This window comes from Octodon degus, unplaced genomic scaffold (genome assembly GCF_000260255.1).
Source record: "Octodon degus isolate 3935 unplaced genomic scaffold, OctDeg1.0 scaffold00121, whole genome shotgun sequence".
Taxonomy (NCBI): Eukaryota; Metazoa; Chordata; class Mammalia; order Rodentia; family Octodontidae; genus Octodon; species Octodon degus.
In genome coordinates, this window is record NW_004524697.1 from 7337672 (window position 1) to 7358399 (window position 20728).

At 45.8% G+C, this 20728-nt stretch overlaps 1 protein-coding gene across 2 annotated transcripts in view; it reads left to right on the top strand.

Annotated features, from left to right (window-relative positions):
* Nucleotides 1–4369: 4369 nt before the first annotated feature.
* Mfap3l (microfibril associated protein 3 like) overlaps nucleotides 4370–20728 on the top strand; it is a 41051-nt gene continuing 24692 nt past the window's right edge. The window contains exon 1 of one of the 2 annotated variants that reach the window (XM_004640236.2): nucleotides 4370–4549. The gene's annotated coding sequence lies outside the window, so the exon portion shown is untranslated. The remainder of the gene's footprint in view (nucleotides 4550–20728) is intronic. The other variant, XM_023700100.1, reaches the window with a different exon arrangement.

The following is a 20728-nucleotide window of genomic DNA, read 5'->3' on the forward strand; positions in this document are numbered from 1 at the left end:
CACCCAACCTCCTCTATCCAACAGAGGAATGCATAACCATTTCTCCTTCCTGAGAAAAATTACAAACCAGAAGTACAAAGCTTCAGGCTATAGACAAAATATGCTTTTCCAGAACCTAGAGGCAAAGTATCTGCACAATCTAATTCTTTATAGAGCAGTCCCTTCTAGAGCTGAGCCAGCTCCTACATTGAGGTTTTATACCTGGATTACCAGAGGTGTCTTCTAACCACCTCATGCAAGCATTGCCCAGCTTTCAGGAAACCAGCTCCCCACACAGAAGAAATCATCTTTAGTGTACTCGCTGTCCTGCCAATAATCCACATCACTCAGTCCACAAAGCTGGGGTGGGGGACTGGCGAGAAGGCCTTCACTGTCCCACACTAGCAGACTGTCTAGGAGAGAAGAGCTTGAGTGTGATCTTTGAGGGAAGTCAGGAAGGTTGCAACCTGTCGGGCTGGGTGTTCTGCTTCCTCTGAGTTACAGGTGAGCCATTAAATCCCTTGATTTCTCCAGCAGGAAAACTGGTTAGACCACACGTGTGCATGCATACCTCCGAAGGCTCAACCGCAGCGCACAGCCTAAAGCCATGAGGAGGAAGGAAGTAGCCTCCTAACACTGACTCAGCCTTTTCTGGGGCTTTGCTCTCCCCAGCCAACAGGTCACAAGACCAGAGAAGGAATGGCTTCCTTTAAGCCTCAGACAGGATCATTGCTTCTCATTGCCCTTTCCAGTCTTGGTACAAGGTCAAAACTTCCACTGCCCTACATGTTGTCTGTCGAAGGCGTCAGAATTTAGGGAAGATGTGCTGGAAAACAACATTGGGTTTCCACTGGTTATCAAATAACGTCCCTGAGAGGGTCAACAAGTGCAAAAATAAGCAGCTATTTCATTATGCTTCTATGTCCTCCAGAATCTAATACAAGCTGAGGCTACTTAATAAATACAAATGTGGCTGATAATTTTAAAAGCAGACTGATACTCAACCTCTGCATAGGTATCTATCAAAGAAAACCAAACTGGGGCTCACTGGTAGTATGGGACCAATAGTTGTTATTTTTCTTTTACCATTCTATCTAGGAATTCTGGAGCGAGTTCATCATTCCCCAGGATTCTGAAGCAGGTGGTTACCTCCTGACCCCTAAGTGTTAGCTGACAATGGGAGTGGGTAGAACTATAAAAATTACACCAATTCCTAAATGGTGTATCTGTCCTTCTAGGGTGACACACTTTCAACAGAAAATAGAAAATTTATTCTAATGAGTAATCACATCATTAGAACCTTAGAGCTACACTATAGAAGGAACCCTGGTGAAAGAACAATGGAATGCATGGATTAATTATTAAGACGATGTTAAGCATCATGCAATTATAAGCCAGTAAAACAGGTATGTCAGTTTGGCCCACAAATAACTCCCTGAATACTGTAGGTGAAAATACTCATTGGCTCTAAGTGAGTCAAACCTGAGATCTCACCTACATAACTCAAAGGAGCTTACCACGGAGCTGATTGCATCTGATGTGACTTTGTTCTAGTATTTTTGTCTTTTCAATATAGTTACAGTTCTGACAGTTCCCAAGAATAAATTTTAAAATTAATGAACTTTAAATAGTATACAGTGTATGTCCATCATTCAGTAAATACAGAGAGGATTGAGACTTAACCCTTATTGTCAAGTTGCCTGAAGTGCCAGAAAGGAGATGAAAGAAAATAAGATGTTACAATGGTGTCACAATGAAGACAAAGGCCACTGTGCAGGTGAAGCACCCAGGAGAAAGTCTGTCGCCCAAGAAGGCCAAAGGACACAAGCATGAACACAACTTAAAAGGCTCAACATTTGTCAGGAGAACAAAAGGAAAAGAGAGACAAACCAACTAACATGTGGATGAGGCATGGACTCATGCAGAAGGTGATTTTGATTCACTGGGATGTAGGACCCCAGCTGGATTAACCCAGAGGGGCAAACAAGGGCTGGTTCATGTTTAAAACTCAGGCTTTCTATTGCAAATTCACTCAAGAATGTTTAGAAGACATAGTGTAGTATAATTTGCTTAAGAAGAAAAGTCTGAGGAGACAGGATAGCTGGGAGGAGGTAGAGAGGCAGGAGCCACTTAGGAGGTCACTGCTCTATGGTTGAAGAGAGGATGGTGGGGATTGAAGATGGCAGCACAAGTGATGACATGAGGAGGGAAGCAGTGGCAGCTGAGGTACTGGAAAGGCAGATGAATGACTGAAATTTCCAGATCTGTGATGTAAGTGGCTGGGTGGATGGACAGACCAGTAACCATGCTAGGAACCATAGGCGAGCAAAAGGGAAGAGACCCGAGACCTCCTACAATGGGCTGGTGTAAAGGAAGAGATCCTGGAGGATGAGAAGATGGAGAACAGCTGGGGAGGTCAGGGAATCACGAGGTCACGTAAAAGCTCCAGTAGGTAGGGGCAGCCACAGCATAGGCTGCCGAAGAGGCATCTTTAACACTTTTTCCAAGCTAAACTATGAGTGACCTGCATGTCCATGGGAAGCCCTTCAGGAGCAGGGTTCTGGGGCTACCAGCAAGAACAGAGTCTCCAAGATAGGGAGGTTGAAGGGGGTGATCCTGGAAAATGTTAGCCTTTGAGGATAGGCACAAATATATTCTTTGAAGAGTGAGCTTCCTCGAGAGGTTGTTTCCAGCTGTAGTGAAACTGAATTCAGGCCTACAGACTGGAACGAATGGGGTTCCCTATATCACACCAAACCCCGCGGTCTTCCAGCCCTCAGCCAAAAACCACAACAAAATGTAATCTACCTCTAGTTCATCCACCTCTATCCATCTCCAGCTCCATCTGTTTGTGTTTCTGAGTTCACTACTTTCAAAACCATAAAGTATTTTCCCTGTAACCTTTCTCCATTTGTCTTCTCTTTTGCAAATGAGTATTAAAAGGTAGTTCCCCACACTCTCTACAAGCATTTTTAAGATATTATGAGAGTATTCTGCACCCAGGTTTTGAGATCAAAGAGGAATGAGGAGGAAAAGAAACAGTGAATACAGAAGTGCCTGAGAAGAAAATAGAATATAATACTGCAGAATGATTTGACAGTGAGGACACAGATTTATCTTAGCGCTTTAGGCCAACTGTAAAGAATTCTCACTGAATACCTGGAAAAGAAACTTGAGGCTTCTTAAAGGGGAAAACAAGCCGGAAAGTTCTACGTGTTAAAATGTGATGCCTCAAAACTAATGATCAAAGATGTTCCAACAGACACCTTCTAGGGAAGGATTAGGTATCGATTCACTTGGAAGCCAGGTCTCACGGAGCACCTCTGGCCCTCTGCACTGGTGACCTGCACGCAGGCACGTGCACGCAAGTCGCGCGCCCTTGGATCTTGCTTCGGTCCCCTGGGCTCCAGGTCTCGACTGCTTAGCGCAGCCACTCGAAGCTCGGACGCCGGTGGCAGCCCAGCCTGAGCATGCTCAGTCGGGCGCCGGAGCCTCAGGGAGGTCAGAGCTGGGGAGGCGCAGGTGGGAGGCACTAGTTTGCCCGAAACCGAGAGGGGAGAGAGGCTGGGAATTGCTTACAGCCGCCTCTCTTCTTGACTCCATTCCCTGACCCGGCGGCAGAACGGCCAGCCCAGCTGCCGGCGCCACCAGGAACATGAACTAGTTCGCCAAATCCACCTTTCCGGAGTTTCGCAGCAACCTGCGGCGGCGAGGACGGCTTGGCTGGGGGCTGCACAGGGCTGGGAGGAGGAGAAGCAGGGCTTGTCCTAGAAATTGGTGCGCCCTCCCGAGTCTCCAAAAGCTCCACCAACACACCAGGTTCACGCAGCGAGAACTTGGCAGGGGTTCCTAAAATAATTTCAGAGTAATTATTTTTTTCTACTAAAGTGCAATTTAATTGCGCATTAGAGGAGATGCGGAGTCTGCAGTTTTGAGCCCCCCACCTCGCAGCCCACTGTCGGAGTCACGGGGACGAGCCTCCGGTGGGTGGGTTTGTGCCGCCCCGCTGCCTCCAGCCGCGTGGGCTCCCTGCATCGTCCGGGCCGCGCTCCACGCCTTGCCCTGCTGTCCTAGGCACCCGCGTGGCGGCGCTCGGAAAAGTTGCGGCGCAGGCCGTGGGGCGCCCGAGCCGCACAAGGCTCCCTCACGCAAGCCCTCGCGCGACAGCGTCTGGAGGGAGCGCCCGCGGCAGGACAGCCACCTCGGTGCACTGCGGAGCTCGGCTTAGCGTCACAGCAATAGGCTGCGTCCGCGGACCAGGGTGCCAGCAGCTAGCCTCGCCCGGCCGCCGCGGCGCCTCCCGCCGACCCCGCCCCGCCCGCCCGCGGCTGCCGCGAAAACCCGGCGGCCACAGAGCGCCGCACTGGGCATGCTCGGCGCCGGCCGGCTCCGCGGCTGAGGTGGGGAGCGCCGCACTCGGGCGGTCCGCGGCAGCCCGCATCCCTGCGAGGCGCCGGAGGAGGAGGCGGCGGTGGAGGCTCCCGCACCCGCGCTGCCGGGCGTCGGGCGCTCTCGGGCTGGCCATGGCGAGGGGCGCACGGCGACCCCGTGAGTGGCGCGACAGAGTCAGGTTCGCCAGGGCGCGCGGATGGCGGGGCGCGGGCGGGCGGGAGCCTGCACCCAGCTGGAGGCCGAGCGGAGCTGCGGAACTTTCGGGCGCTCGGGTCGGGAGAGCCGGCAGCCGAGGCGTGGTGCTGGGGGCTCTGCTGGATCGGGGCAGCGGGCTCGGGGACGCAGGATGCGCAGATCTGCGCGGGCTGGGGTTTCGGGTGACCTCGGAGGGCGGGGAGCGCGAGGTCCACTGCGTGCTGCCCCACAGCTGCCCCGCGACTCCCCTTAGAAAGGAGGATGCCAATGCTCCAGGCCTTAGCTGGGCTCTGGATCGCTGAGGTCACTGTGCCTCAGTTTCCCCGGACTGGGGGAAAGGTGCTCTGGTTTCAGCCCTCAGAGCGATGAGTGCGGGTTCTGTGTCGGAACCCAGAGGGCGCCGCGTCCTGATGCTGCGGGAGTGTGGGAAGCTGCTGGAGCTGAGAGCCGCCGCCTGGCGACTGGAGCTCTCAGAGTTTGTCGCATTTGACACCAAAGCAAGTTGACATGGAATTACTTCATGGCCTGGGATGAGAAAATGTGCCTTGTGGACTTGGATAATAAAGTCATTGAAGAACAGATTTATTAAAATATTGAGCAACAGTCGGCCTGCCTCTAAAAAATTTTGAGCTTGCAAATTGCATGACTGACAAAGCAAATTAACAAAAAAAAATTTTTTTTTCTGCTGATCCGTTATGTGCTCATGTTGTAAAAAATAACCTGTTATGGTTCGATTGTGGTTATTTTTAAAGGCACTTGTGAAAAGTTTGGTTACTGTAGAACCGTCTTCATATTGCCTTTAGCTTTATATTAAATACTTGGAAACCTAGCAGTGCTCTAGTGCAATGTTTTTTGAAGCTTTCTCACTTTTGTTTCTAAATGAAACACATTTTTTTTCAGTTGCTACTATGCTGAACATAGTAAAATGTTCAGGATGAAATGCAGGGTGGGAGAAGATTTCAGGAAAAAGAAAGATGTAATTCTACAGACGTTTAAATAATACTGAAAATATAATTTGCAACCTCATTAATGGTTCTACTTTTGCTCCTAAAACCACCACTGTTGGGATTATTGTCCGTAATAAGGGCAAGGTATACAACTGTTGTTCTAGTGAGAACTAGTTTTGCCTCTAGTGAGTTCAGTTGTTTTATTTATTAAGCTTCTTACAGACTTCTTGTTCACTGTGTACGTGGGGGGACGTGTGGGGGTGGGTGGGTGGGTGGTGGTGGTACTACTGAGCACTGAATGTGGGGTCTTCATGCTGAGCTACCTCTCCAGGCCTTTGTAGTCGGTTTTTGTTTTGGGTTTTTTGGTTTTTTTTTTTCAAATTTTGAGACAGATCATTTCTAAAGTTGTCCAGCATAGGCTCAAGTATGTTTTCCTCCTGCCTCAGCCACCCAGAATGCTGAGGTTACAGGTGTATGGTTTGTTGACATTTTTAATTCACCTTAATAGTATGTATAGTGATGTACACGTGGATGAGAACAGCCTGTGTGGTGAGGGCTCACTTGAAAGCTTGAGATGGCTCCAGATCGTGCGAGGATTCCAGGTTCTCAGTGATTTCTACAGCTTGTCTCTGTGCTGTGCCTGTACATAATCCCGACTTGATAGCAGGAGAAGCTTGGAATGCCCATATGGAAACGAATGATGGTAACAGCATGCCTCTGATTTGTACAGATTAGACCTTCCCTGCTCCGTTTTAGCCAAGTGGCTTGGTTGGTGGTGCTCATTGCTTGAACATGTATTTCTAAATGAATTTATAGAAGAATCTAGCAGTTTGAGGAGCCCAACACACATGCTGAATAATAGCGCTTACCTTTGGCATAAAACGGTATCAAGTTTAAAATCTGCAGTGAAAAACAGTACACAGGCGCGACTGGCGCTGCACAGCAGGCCCGAGTTCGTAGGCTTCAGTCTCCCCTTGCCTTGGGCTCTTTCTGACCTATAGGAAGCAGCTGGGCCTTAGTTTACCTTTTGTGAATGCTACGTTTAATCCATACCACCCCTTCTGGGTATAAATGTTCTGTTTCCTCAGTACTAGGAAAAGCAATTGAAATATAACCAAAGGCTTATCTACATACTGCCCTTGGCTTTAAAAACTCCACAATCCCTTTAGCTAAAACTGACAAAACCAACATGAATGTGGTTGAAGGAATTTTATTATTGCTAATTTTAAAAGATATCCAAGTTACAGCACAGAGGATAATCTCCCAGTCTCTGTCTCTCTCCCTCTCCCCCTCCCCCTTTTTAAGACAGGGTCTCAATATGTAGTTCAGGCTGGCTTTGAACTCACTCTGTAGCCTCAAATTCACAAACATCCTCCTCCCTCAGCCTCCCATTGCTGGGATTATATGTGTGCTCAACCACGCCCTGCGGATAATCTCTTTTTTAAACACAGCTCCTAGACGTCTTCAGCTCAACTGCCAGACACACAATCCTTGGTTTCATTCTGTGTTGTGTTTTGTGCTGTGTGATGTTGGTGACATTCTGCGTTCATGGCAAACCCTTGTCTTTAAAAATAGATCTTTCTCCACTTATGTGGCCTTATTTTATTTGACTACTCTTTGGATCAAGGCTTATATTGAAATACTTGAGGCTATCTACATTTTGTTTTATTTGGAATTTTAATAATGTTTATGCAAGAACTTGTAGATATTGAAACACTGAGTAAATATTACAGCCTTTAATACTAAACGAGCCAGTTGGATTTGTTAGACAAGTACTTTGTTTTTAAATTCAGAAATCACGCAGATGATATCACACCTAACTTGGCATCTAACCCAGCCCTTGAGGTGCAGCTTGTCTGTCTAAACTCAGAAGGACACTTTGACAATGTTTGGTAATCCAAGTATTACCTCACTGGAATAGTTAGAAGATTAAGGGGTTTGACTGATTGTGGTAATGAGCAGTTGAAAGCTGCCAGAAGTAGCTGCTAAGTTATGTTCCAAACAGAAGTCTTGTGAAGGTGTTGTTCTTGTCCGTTTCTTCTTGAAGTCTTTATGCTTTAAAGGGTCACATTATTTTTCCCTATAAACATTTATAGTTAAGACTTTGCCTGCAAAAATGAGTAAGACAGTATGAGTAGTCAAATCGATGCATGCTTGAGGACAGATACATTACAGTACAAGATAAGTACCGTAGTTCTTATGAGCACAGGCACCCTCGGAGGCAGAGGAGGGAGACCCTGGGGTTGCAAGGGGAGAGAGCCTCCTGGGCCCGGTCAGCTTTCCCTGGGCTGTTAAGGGTTAACTGAGGAATGGGCTGCACTCTTCTGCGGAGGTCGGTGGGCCTGTGGGCAGAAGAAACACCATTATGATAGACAAGAAAATGCTCCACCAATGTATTTTGAGACCTTGCTATCGGAGCTGTAGAAACTGAACACAGGATGTACAAAGAAAGATGTAGGGTGGATGAGGAGACTGAAGAAGTGGTACTGTGATGAACTCAGTGTCATGCAAAGCAGCTTGGTTTTATCCCATGGAAATAAAAATGGGCAAACAGCACTGTGGAGTGGGCAGATGCTGCCAAGTTTATTTTCCTTAAAAAAGCCAACATATAGTGAAACCTTTAGTTTCCTAGGGAAGTTTGACAAGTGGGGTCTAACCAGAGGGAGTCAGTGGCCAGTACAGATCTGAAACCAGCATGTTTTAATTCAGGTCTCTGACCTGATCTGAAATGACATATGTGATTTTGAGACCTTGCAGATAAAATGAAGGACCTTAATAGGGGAGGTTATTTGGGGCCACCCAGGGGGACTCAGTGGATTCACAACTGTCCTTATAAGTAGAAGAGGTTCAACAGCCAGTTCAATCTTTCCCACACAGCAGTGGTGTGACCCTGACTTTCATATGTGTATGTGAAGTCAATAGCTTAAGAAGATGTTTACCCACCATTCATAGTAGGAGGACCTAGAACCTAAAGCAGAAGGACAGAGTCACATTTCAACTGCAGATGGTCCCCAGCTTAACATGGTTCAACTTAGGGGGGGATCTGTTGATTTTAGGTTGGGTAATCAAGACCTAATCCCGTGGTAAGTGAAGGACGGTCCATCCTTTGTTTCCACTCATTGTCCTTAGCAGCAGTCTTCTGTTCTACTGGGTGCGTGCCATGCTCACAGGACAGGGAGCTGTAGATGCTCAAGTTTAACATAATTGACTTAAGAATGAAGAGATGTCACATGGGCTTGCTCTAACTAGTGGGTCATCACTGCTTTCAGTGGGCTTGAAGTGGGTCAGCTGGGAGACTGCCAAACTCAGCAGTGTGGGCTGTGGGCTCCTGATTTGGTAGGGGATGGGTGACAGCTATCAATACTAGATCACCAAACTTCAAGGAGTAACTACTGCATAAGAAACCCAGTCATGATGCCCATTTATTCAGTCTCTGCAATGGAGAAAGGCCCCATATCTGCCCATACAGCCTTCACAGTCTGGCTGAGGTGACATCTGTGTGTGTCTGGAGAATCTAAACTGAATAAATCTACTATCATGTTCCAAGACTGACTCTGAAAACCTACATGTGGAAAAGTTAGGAAAAGGAAAACAGACATTTCAGACAGTGTAGTAAAGGGAGCCTTTAGTTAGCAGTATCTGGCATTGGAAACAACAGTACGAACGGACTAAAATTGATCTTAATGAAAATAAAATGGTAATGATCTAGCTTGTGTAGCTTCCAGGCACATAACTTCATTAAGCTTTACACACAAATGTCCTTATAGGGTGATGGAATAAGTTTTGTTTTCCATTGTAGTAAAGTCTAAAGCTGTCGGCTTAAAAATTCAGAGATTTTATGAAGGATAATGACATTTAGGAATAGCAGAGGACAGTAATAGAAATATGTATCATGATGAATGAGGGTCAAATTCAAAGAGTTTGAGGCAAAGAGAAGTTTTAAAGATAGAAATAAGATTCTGTTAGATATTTTGAAAAAATACTCTTTGCCCACAATAATTACTGCCAAGAATAGTGGCTTTGGTCTGGGTTGAACAGAGGTGATGGGCGGATGTTCTGGTAGTAGAAGAGCGTTGTATAATGAAATTGTGGTGGCCTTTGTGTGCATTTGAGATCCTGCTATCTTTTGTGATAGCTCCTATCAGGCAATCATGCATAAGAACTCTTTCATCATAACTTCCTGGCTTTGTTTTTTGTTCAGATTGACAAATGTTATGCATTTATTCTGATAACATTTATATTTCTTCCAATCATACCCTCATTTTTCAGTTTCCTCCATGGTTTTTGGTGCTGTGCCCTAAGATATCTTACTTTTTTTTCTTTCTCTGAGAGGTTGCTCTCTTTTCGCAGCATTTCCCAGCAATTTTTTCCCCCTTTGGCCTTCTCAGCCCCTGCTAACACTTGGGCTGGCATAACATGTGGTGTCAGGGATTGAACTGCAGTCCCCTGCAACTGCCTAAGCTTGCCTAAGCAGGTGCTTTAGACCACTGAGCTATCTTGCTGGACCCTTCCCAGCATTCTAATGTTGGTCTTCTCATCTTGAGCTCACTGTGTTCCTTTGGGTGATTTGTTTTTCTGTGGCTGCAATGGTCACTTCTCAATATGCTGATGTCTCCAGGTCTCTAATTACTGCAAAACGAGGAAGCTAAGGATAAAATTTGTGAGAAAGCTGCCAGGGTATCCTGGAGGCTTCTAGCCAAAGCTTCAAAGCTAAGTAGGGATTTGTTTGCCAGATGTGGGAGTGGGGAGGGCAGCTTGGAGAGCCACAGAGGGGCTGTGGAAACCATTTCTGTGGAGTCAGAAAGGGTCCTGTGGTGGGGCCGAGTTACAGGATAACATTGAAGAGGGGTGACCGGAAGGCAGATCCTGAAGGATATGTATGTCCAGCTATGGACTTCAGTTTTATGCTGTTGACAAAATGAAACAGATGTGTTTTAAGTCAGATCTTGTGGGGTCAGAGGCCTTTAGCAGCAATGGGGAGTGTAGATGGAGGCAGGCAAGATTCGGAGGAGGCCAAGGAGGCAAAGGTCTCTTAGGGTGATTGCAGGTTAGAGGTAATAGGCACCAGGGGAAAACCAGGGCGGTGGCAGCCGGGTGTTTAGGGATGAGAATCACTAGGATGAGGCATTTTAAACAGCTTCTCCATTAATTGTGTTGTCTGTGTCAAATGCAGAAGCACACCTGCTCTGAGGGATTATGGGTTTAGAACAGCTCCTCCAAGCTCGGCTACCCAAGGTGAGACTGCAGGTCCAGTTAGGACAGGTTTCCTGCATGCAGGATTAAAGCACAGAGCATTAGTAAAAACCATCCCCAGAACCATGTGCTGGGGATGAAGTTAGAACTTGACCCTTGCAGGACACCAATTTTGCAAGAAAGACATAATGTAAGGAATTGACTCCCCATAGTTCCTCAGCCTCTAGAGGGAAGCATTTGGGCGTAGCCGTGAGACTGACCAAAAGCTAGTGTGGGATGGGCCTCTCTAATGCTGGAGTGGAAGTATGATCCTAGCGCTTCTCTTCTGTCGAGGACTTGAGTTTGCTGATAGAAGGAGGAGGAGCAGGGAAGGCAAGGTTTGCTCTTAGAGAAAAATGAAGGGGCTGGAGCTGAACGCTCCAGAGTTGTTTGTTGATGGGGCCCACCCGGAGAAGACAGGGCTGAAGCACTTATGCTAATTCAGATCATTTTCATGCGTTAGGTAAAGCAGTTCCTCTCCCAGACACTGTAGGATGCATCTTTCCCCATGTGTATAACTTTCTGTACCTCCTTGAAATTGGTGAGGGGTCTCTATTTGTGGCAATAAGGACAGCTGAAGCTTTTCTTCCCCAAAGACCAGATTCCCTGCCAGGAAGGAAGAAAGTAGTTACACGAGGACTGAGGTGAAAGATGCAAATCTCATTTTTCCTGGTCCTTAGCAGCAGAAGGTATTGGAGTGAAGACTGCTGGTTTGTGGCTCCTGCTTTTTATGTGTGTGTGTGTGTGTGTGTGTGTGTGTGTGTGTGTGTGTGTGTGTTTGTTTTTGTAGAACCAGAAATTGAACTCGGGCCCTTGTGCTTGCCAGGCAAGTGCTTATTCTACTGAGCCATCTCCCTGGCCCCCATGTGGCTCCTGCTTATATCCAGGACTTCCTTTGGGTAGCTAAAACTTCCAGGAACCTTTGCACATTCTTGTTTGTCACCTGCTGTTATTAATCTCACATTATAAATTGCTGTTTCCCACTACACAAAGGCTCTGGCTTGTTCCCCTGCCACCGGCCGGATCTGCCCTTCAACACTTGTCCTCTGCCTGCCCATCTTCCTTCCAGCAGACCCAAGTTGGAGGGAAGGGTGTTTCTTGTTCAGCATTTGGGCAACCCTAGATGTCCTCGTCTCTGAGTCTGCTCTCCTCAGAGTTCCCAAAGGGCTAGGATTTCTCTCCGTTTCAAAACACTTTTGAGGAGCTTGAAATTCAAGAAAACATGAGTACAACTTTGTTCCTGTGGCTCTGTAGTGCCAGGATCGCTCTCCACGCAGGGAACTCGATTCTCCCTACCTTTGTAGGGCATTTCATCCCTACTTCTGGCTATGAGGGCCTCCCCTTTTCCCCAGAGGTATCAGTTTTTGCGTCCAACATAAGGGATCATCTGTCTCACAGAACACTTTACCATTTCACCTAAAAAGCCAGAGCCTTCGTGTTATTAAATAGAATTCGTGCAGGAATGCCCTGATATCCCAGAGTTTTTGAGATGGGCACACACAGCAGAAGTGGTGTGTGAGCTTCAGGGAAGATGGAATGTAACAAAGGATTTTACTAAGTGCCATGTGGGTTTATTTTTACCCTTATTTGTCTCAACTAAAATTATTCCTTCTGGGAAAACTGTCCTGATTCTTAGGTGACCTCTAGGCTTTTACCATCCCCCAGCCTGTCCATCTCTGAATTTCTGTGGTATTTACCTCAGTTAGTAAGCATGTACTGCTTTGGATGCAGGTGGCACCAATTGTAAGCACCTTGATGGCAAAGACCTAGTCTTGAGTGTGTCCTCATACCCAAGGCAGTTGGCGCTAACTTGACAGTAGTGGCCCTGTAACTGCTCTGAGGTGAGCGTAATGGATATGACTGGGTGCTTAACGTTTTTATCACCTACATAAAGCTGACTGCGCAGGTGAGTGGTCATTGAGAATGCCTGGGAAGGGGGCTGCGCCCAGCAGTCTTTCCAAAGCCAAGAGAAAGGGCACGTTTTTTCTTGCCTTCCGTATGAAACCAGTAGATCCCTGTTTTCAACTCTGGTCTGGTGATTTGTTTAATTATCATGATTTGCCACACTGTTACGCTGAAAAATATGTAACTTCGGTGGGAAAATGGACCTTAAGATACTAAAGTCAGGGAGAAGATTATTCAGATTCAACAAAATTCTGTGAAGTGTTGCTCTTCTGTACAAAATTTTAGAATAGTAATTCCACAGGCATGATGGCTTGGATTAGACCTGTTTGGCAGTCAGTGTGCCCAAGCTCACTCAGCGATCACTGTGTTCATGTTGTTAAGAGCCCCAGACTGTAACTGAGGGGACGTGGACTCTGCTGGGATTCCGGGTGTGGGCTGGGGATGCAGCTCTGCTTCCTATGAGTGGTGGGCAGAATTGCCAGGCCCCTCCCTGCTGTAGAGTGTGGTGAGGCTCCAGGGGCCTGTGTGTGAACGCAAGAGGGTTTTGTAAACCATAAATGTACAATGACTCTAAAGGAAGTAATTGCCCGGCTCTTAATAAGTAAATCATGCGGAGCTTGAATTACAAGATCTCTTCTGATCTAGTTTTCCCTGAGATCCAGGTCTTAGTGAAAGTCATTGAAACCACTTGTGGGACTCAGGAATGTTGGTTATGCAATTCCACTTTGTGTTAATGAGGTGGTAAATGGGGAGGGGAAGGAGGAAAAGCTGTTTGCCATCTCCTGTTGTTGAGTGAACTTTGTTCAAATCAAATTTTATTCTAATGAAAGAAGAAACCTTAGCTGGTCAGCTCCTTTGCTATGAATTTGAACAGCTTTAATCAAAACAACCAAAGATGCATGCACCAGGAGATGCTCCATAAACTAAGAATGTGTATTTTAGGTAGGACAAGTGAACCCCCATAAACTTCACTTGGGTGTCTGCAGCCTCCACCTCCCCACCCATGTTATCGGGCTTCTGCTCTCAGAGCCTTTTAGGGGACATCGGGCTCTTAGGTGTCACTGCAAGGTAAGAAAGCCTTTCTGAAAACTGACTTTTAAGAAATTTTGGTTTATATTTTAGTTTTGTAATAAAGAATAAATATACTTACCTAAAATGTCTAAGAGATGAGTAGCATTTGTTAGAAAGGCAGGGTAAGTGTAGATGACCAGTAAATTAGTAATAGGTGTAATCTAGAAAGCATACAAATGCAGTAGAATGTATTACCCAGCAGATACTCCAGCACTTGCTGTGTGCCAGTGGTGGCCTAGACACTGGGCACCCAGATGCGAAGAGCAGCAGCAGAGTGAGACCCCCAACCCCCCAGGGGCCCTGCCTCAGTGGGGCAGGCAGGCACAACACAGGAATAGTAGCGCATGCAAATTAATTCAAAGGGAAGGCAAAGGTGGTGTAATGGTTGATATATTGTGTCCACTTGAGAACTGAGCCGTGTAGAAGCTTAACTAAGCGACTCCGAAGGGACAAGGGCCTCACTTTGTAAGCAACCTGAGTTTGTGAAGGAGGGGGGCAGAAATGGTGTGGGTAAGTAGCCTGCATGCAGTACAAGAGAGGAAAAGAGGCCACTCTTCCCCACTGTGCTCTTGCTGCTTTTGCTGTCCTCTGCCACCTTGAAATGTTAGCCCTCACCATGCTCCCCTGCCTTGGAGCCAGCTGGTTACAAACAGAATCCTCCACAAAGTGTAAGCTAAATAAGCCTTTCCTTCCTTCATTTTGGATGCCAGCTATTTTGTCACATCAAAGAGAGAAAAGTAACCAAGGCAGATGGGTAGTGATAGAGGAGCATACCTAAGGTGACCAGGGCGGGCCTTGCTGGTGGGATAGCATTTGAGCAGCCCGGGGGGCAGAAAGGAAGTGTTGCAGCAAATAAGCTGTCCAGGGACCCCAGAATGGGGTCAGGCAGAGGGGCTAGTGCAGGCTGGCATCCCTGGCATGTCCGGGACTGGCAGAGCCCAGGACAGCTGGAAGAACATAAGCAAGGGACAGTGAGGCTGGAAATGCCAACCAGGAGACAGGCAAGGCCTTCTCCCAGCAAGGCCCTCTCTGGCTTGGTCTCCTGTTGAGGAGCTGCTAGGAAAAATGGTCACGTGAGAAGTTAAGAGCTTTTGGGTTTTAAATTCTTTTTTTGTTTTTTTTTTTTGTACTGAGAATCGAATTCAGGTGCCTGCACTTGTCAGGCAGGTGCTGTGCCACTGAGCTATCTCCCTGGCCCCCTTACATTGTCTTTGAAGCATTACCCAGATGGATTATTACTAACCATTTAAACAGTAGTAATAAAGATAACAAATTCCTGGTACCAAGCAAAGTCAACAAATACTTAAGAGCCAACTATATTTTCATTATGGTAGAACATTGTTAATGAAAAAAACTCATCTTCTTGAATGAAGAAAGAAAATGTGTGTATATATGTACGTGTGTGTGCACGTGTGTGCATCTATACCTATAATATATATATATATATATTTTTTTTTTTTAATTTATTTTTTTTTCCCCCGGAACCGGTGATTGAACTCAGGCCTTGCCCTTGCCAGGCAAGTGCTTATTCTACTGAGCCATCTCCCCAGCCCTCTATAAGAATTTTTAAAATGTTGAATATTCACCTTTTAAAAATCACATCTCATAGTCATCAGGGGCTTTCTGGTGCGCGAGACGTTTCCGCCCTTTAAGTCATAAATGGCTTGATCATTACGGCGCTTCGCCCTGGTCATAGTGCTGCGGTGGGGTTTTGTATCTGCACAGAAGTAGCCTCCAGCTCTCTCTGTCTTCTCCACCACTCCACATTCTCCTTCAGCAGTACCAGTCTTAGCCCTGACTCTCATGGTCAGAGTAGTAAATTCAGGAAGGACACGCAGTAGCTCAGAGGCCGCACCAGCTAGCTCGCAAGGGTTGTTCACCAGGAAATTACGGGAGGAAGAAGGGAGCCCACGTCTGCACTCTGAAACGCTGAACTTGTCAGCTCTTCACACCCCATCCTAGAGTGTCTGTTCTTGATCTTAACCTCCAGGCTTATCCCATTTCTTGCCCCAGGAGCTCCTTTGCCCCCTGCCTGTGCTGTAATCTTCTCACTGACTGGGAGACCTGTGGTGTGTTCTTAATACTGACTGGGGCTTGGAACACAGGATAGGTCTGTGTTAGAAGTTGCCCTCTGTCTTGACTCCTGTTCTATCCCAGCTCATAGTGAGTTCAGTAGCTTTATTTCTAAAGGCTATTTTACTGCATGGGAATCAACCCCTCTCTGTAAGGTTGTGTGAGAAACTGCCTTTCCAGTTCTGGGCAGCAAGGTACTTTTGGCCAGTTCAGAAACTACACAAAGACTCTTTCAGGACCAAGGCTTTAGAAATTTACAAAGTATCCAGAGTTAGCAAGGATGTGTAAATGCACTATTACTTTAGGTCCTGCCTCATACTTACAGAAGTTTGTTAAGAATATGGATCCATGATTTGTAGATAATTTGCTTTGCAGGTGCCATGGGGGGCACAAGTTTGCTGGGCAGCCTGGACCTATTGGCTGGGAGGTAGGAATCCGCCCCTCAGGAAAACGCCTCCCTGATCTGTAGGATCCTCTGACCATTTTGTCCAGGCCCTGAGACATTCCAACTGGTCACAGATGCAACTTTTCAGATGCCCATCAGCACCTCCGTGGCTTCCTTCTCCATGTAGGAGCTGTACCAAACACACCCATTTCTTGAGAGGAAATGAGCTTGTGTTGACAGTTAGCAAAAGTAGTACTATCCATTAGTCCATAAAAATTATTGGAACCAGAATGAAAATTTGAATCTTCCTATGTACACATTCCAAATAAGAAAATATTTTGGAAGGGTGGATTTTTTGGTTTTGGAGGGGGAATCCTAGAATGTTATTCTAATGATAGAAAGACAACAGCCAGCCTTACTTCGATGCCAGCTATAGGTTGCATGTGGACTGTGGTAAAGAATGACATCAGAGGTTAGAGAAAAATGCTGTGGTAGCAGCCTAGATGACCTCCTCCTTCAAGAAAAAAATCTGTGTGGTAATTTGATTTGGGGATTGGCCTGAGAGCAAGAAGATACCGTGGACCAGGGCAGTATCCTGTTTGTAGCCAGCTCCCAGGTTTGTGTGTTTTCCAGTCAGATATTGGAGGAAATATGAAAGGCTGCTTGGCTCAGCCAAAGATTTTCATTCATTGGGCACCAAAGTGTTTTAGCCCACTTGTTTAGAATGAAACTTTAAGGAAGTCAAACATATACTACAATGTCAATAAGCTCTCCTAAATGCATCAGTAAACTCTTGTAAAAGATGCATGTGTGATTATAGTGCCTCATCCGCGTCTCCGCTGTGCAAACAGCTGTCTTCTGGGGATGTTAACGTACCCCAGGCTGCAATCTAGGCAGGAGCAGTTGCAAGTCTTCTGTTCTAATCCTAAAGCCACTACACTGCATGACTCTGAGCAACTGTTTACCTTTTATGGGCTTCCCTTTCTCATCTGATACAAAGAAAAGCCTTTGTGAGAAGAAATCTAAGTTTTGGAAGGCCTAATGTTATCGTTCTTTAAATAAATATGAGTAATAAAGACCTGTTTTTATCTTGTCTAATAACTTTTACAGAAGAAACCTTTGATGGAATATTTTCTCTTCCTCCTTTATAAGGTTTTGTGGGGTTTTTTTTCTCTATAAAATACTGAAATAGCCAGGTGTGGTGGTACACAGCAGTAATTCCAGCTCTTCGTGACACTGAGGCAGGAGGGCACTGCAAGTCCAAGGTCAGCCGTGACACTGAGGCAGGAGGGCACTGCAAGTCCAAGGTCAGCCGGTGCTTACCTAGTGACCTGAAAGCCAACTTGGACTATGTAGCAAGACCCTGTCTCAGAAAAGCCAAGGAAAATAAAAAGCTGAAATAACCAGTCTTTTGAGTACCTGCCTTCGGATAATCAAGCTTAGCTGACATCTGTATTTCTCAGGGTGACGGTAGCACCTCATCTGCTTATTAGAGTGATCATTAAAATAATTCAGTGTCCCTTGGCAACTTAAGCATTATATTTCTAAAAGCTTTTATTTTGTGTCATTTTTTACTTTTTATCAGAGCACTGTGTCATGTAGGAAAAAAGTATGATGAAGATTCAAGAATGGTCACTTAACTACACACCATCAAAAATAAAGTATTACAAAGATAACAGCAGTGAGATTAAAGTTATTTAATTCAAGAGACAATAGCATAAAATTAGTTTCTGAAAAGCATATACCTTCTGTGTGGCCAAAAAAAGAACAAAGCATAAAAGTCTGCAAAGATATTAACATGAGTGTTGTTGGTGAACTGAGACTTTATGTAGTGTCTCAGTTGTTTTCTGAGTTGTTCTTGTTTTTAATCTTTTATTTATTTGGTACAAGGTCTTGCTATGCAGCTCAGACTTGTAGTGATCCTCTTGTCTCAGCCTCCCCAGCTCCGGGATTGCAGGCATGTGCCACCACGCCTGGTTTCAGTGACTGGTATGTTATGCTGGGGTTTTGGAGTAGGCATAGCATGCAGTACCAGGGATTGAACCCAGGTCCTTGTGCTTGCCACACAGGGGTTTAGACTGCCGAGCTATCTTCCCAGCCCATGTTCCCTGGGCTTAACCAGCTTATCTGGTGATCATTTGCAGCAGCTCAGCAACTCGGCTTGTATTTCATTCTACCCACTGAGTAGCTGGAAATTATCCTCTTCTTGCAGTTAGTAAGTAAACGATATGCCCATGATGCCAGGCGATCACTCCTCGGTTCTGTTCTCTTCCTAGCAGCCAGCTACTCGGTGAGATGGGGCCCAGTTCAGCTCACCTGGCTGCCCTGTGCCTTCATTTTGTGATAGCCTAGAAATTGGAGTGTCAGCCAGCCGCCTGTCATTCTAACACCCTCCATCGGGCAGGTGTTCAGAGGGTGGAGACAGGGGCGGTGGGGAGTGAAGGGTCTGGGCCACAGCTCCCGTGGACTGTGAAAAGCCGCAGCTTCCAATCGCGGCTGCAGCCAGATGAAATAGCCCGAGGGACTGCTAGTTGAAATACCTTTTTTAGAAGTGAATAATTTAAAAAAAAAAAAACATTAAAAATGGTACAGAATTTCAAAATGAGATGCTAGGAAATCAACAATGATTGTTATATTGAATATTATTGTCTTAAAAGTAGTTGTTCAAATTACCAGATATAAGCAAGCAAAGTTGGTCAAAACTTTTTTTAAAAAATAAGTATTTTTTTTTTATTTTATTTTTTATTTTTTGGTGGTACCAAGGATCAAACTCAGGACCTTGCGCTTGCCAGGCAAGCACTTATTCCACTGAGCTATCTCCCTGGCTCCAATAAGTATTTATTGAAACTGTCCTACTAATCGGGTTTGAAACTGTCTCATTGCTATTTGTTTCTCAATCAAATTAATAAAAAAAAAGTATTAACTGTTCCTTTCAATAAGCCAATAGAAATTAGTAATATGGTTACCTAAGTTATCGTGTGTGTGTGTGTGTGTGTGTGTGTGTGTGTGTGTGTTTTCCTCCTTTTCTCCTTTCCCTCATCCCAGTCATTCCGTTTGAGCAGTTTCTTTCTCTTTCACAGTATCTGTCACACTTACTGGCTGTTGTTTGCTCTTTCAGTTTCTCACACTGAGAAGACGATACAGTGTTTCCACGTGTGGATCTGATTTATTACACTGATGAGTGTGGTCTCTCCTTGCTCCATCTACCCAAATTCTTAATGCTCATACTCGTGTGGATTCCACTGACTGTGCTAGCTGTTGAATTTTGGCAGATGAGACACCCCGATGGGAGCTGATAGTGTAATTGTAGACAGCGCTGCTTGGGAGGGCTGGTGTCGCTTGAACGTGCTATAAAATTGTCCGAAAGCCCTGCACACTCTCACTCCATGTCTCCTCCATATTTGCTCATTTCTTTCCTTGCCCTGTAGTTTTAGTTCAGGCTCCCTCTTTCTTCCCTTCTAAGCTAGCAGTCTCCCAGCTACCTCTGAATAACCACCCTTGCTATGAGTAATCAGGGTGATCTTGTGAAGCGCAGAACGAGCCAGTTGCCCAGCTGCCAGCCTGCACATGTGCCGCTTCCCTTGTGGTACATGCCGCTCCCATGAGTCTCTGGACCAGCCCATTTTGCCCTCTTCTCCCAGTACCGCCCAGTGATGACTAATTACACAAATCCCCAGATGCCAAGTTCTCTTTAATTTCTTTGAGTACACTGCCCCTTTTTGAGGCCGGCTTCTCTGTTTTCATCCATTTGGCAACTCCTTTGTGTTGAAACTGAGGTATCACTTCTAGAAAATTCTCTCTGGCTTTCCTAAGCTATTTGGATATCCTCTCCCAGTGGACCCTTGAAACCACCACTCACCCGAACCCCCACCTCTGGTCACCCTGTTATGTTTCTCTCCTCTCCTGTTAGATTTATGGGTGGCAGGGATATGGATCAGCCCTCCTCAGTACTTGTCACCCTGGATTGCCACATTAGTGCCTGGCAGGGGGCTATTTCTCAGGTGATGCACATGGATTGGGATAGAATTAAACCCCTCCATGAACTTCTAAAAGTTAACTAACAGCAGTGTCTTGCTTTCACGAGATGGTCACCACAGTTGGGTATTACCTTTGTGTGACGGGAGGTATCGGGAACCTCAGCTTACAAGAAGAAAACATGTTGAAGAAAGGACACCATGAGGCTCTTCCTATAACATGACTGGTCATAAAGATACATTTCAGTTGATTTATCATTTAAATGATTAGATTAGGGAGTCAGTAGTTGAAATTCTACAAATTTCTTGACCTTTTTCCACAGAGAGATTGCCTTCACTACCTCAAAATTCGGTGTCATTTTGACCTTGAAAGATATTAAGTCAGATGATGTGGTCAGTGAAAAGTTAATGTTATGATTTTTAACAGTTGAAGCAGACCTTTATATTATTTATTTATTTATTTTGTTATCAGGGATTGAACTCAAGACCTTGCACTTGTCATAGAAGGCACACTGCTGAGCTATCTCCCCAGCCCATGAAACAGACCATTAAAATTTTGATTTTTATTTTTTTTT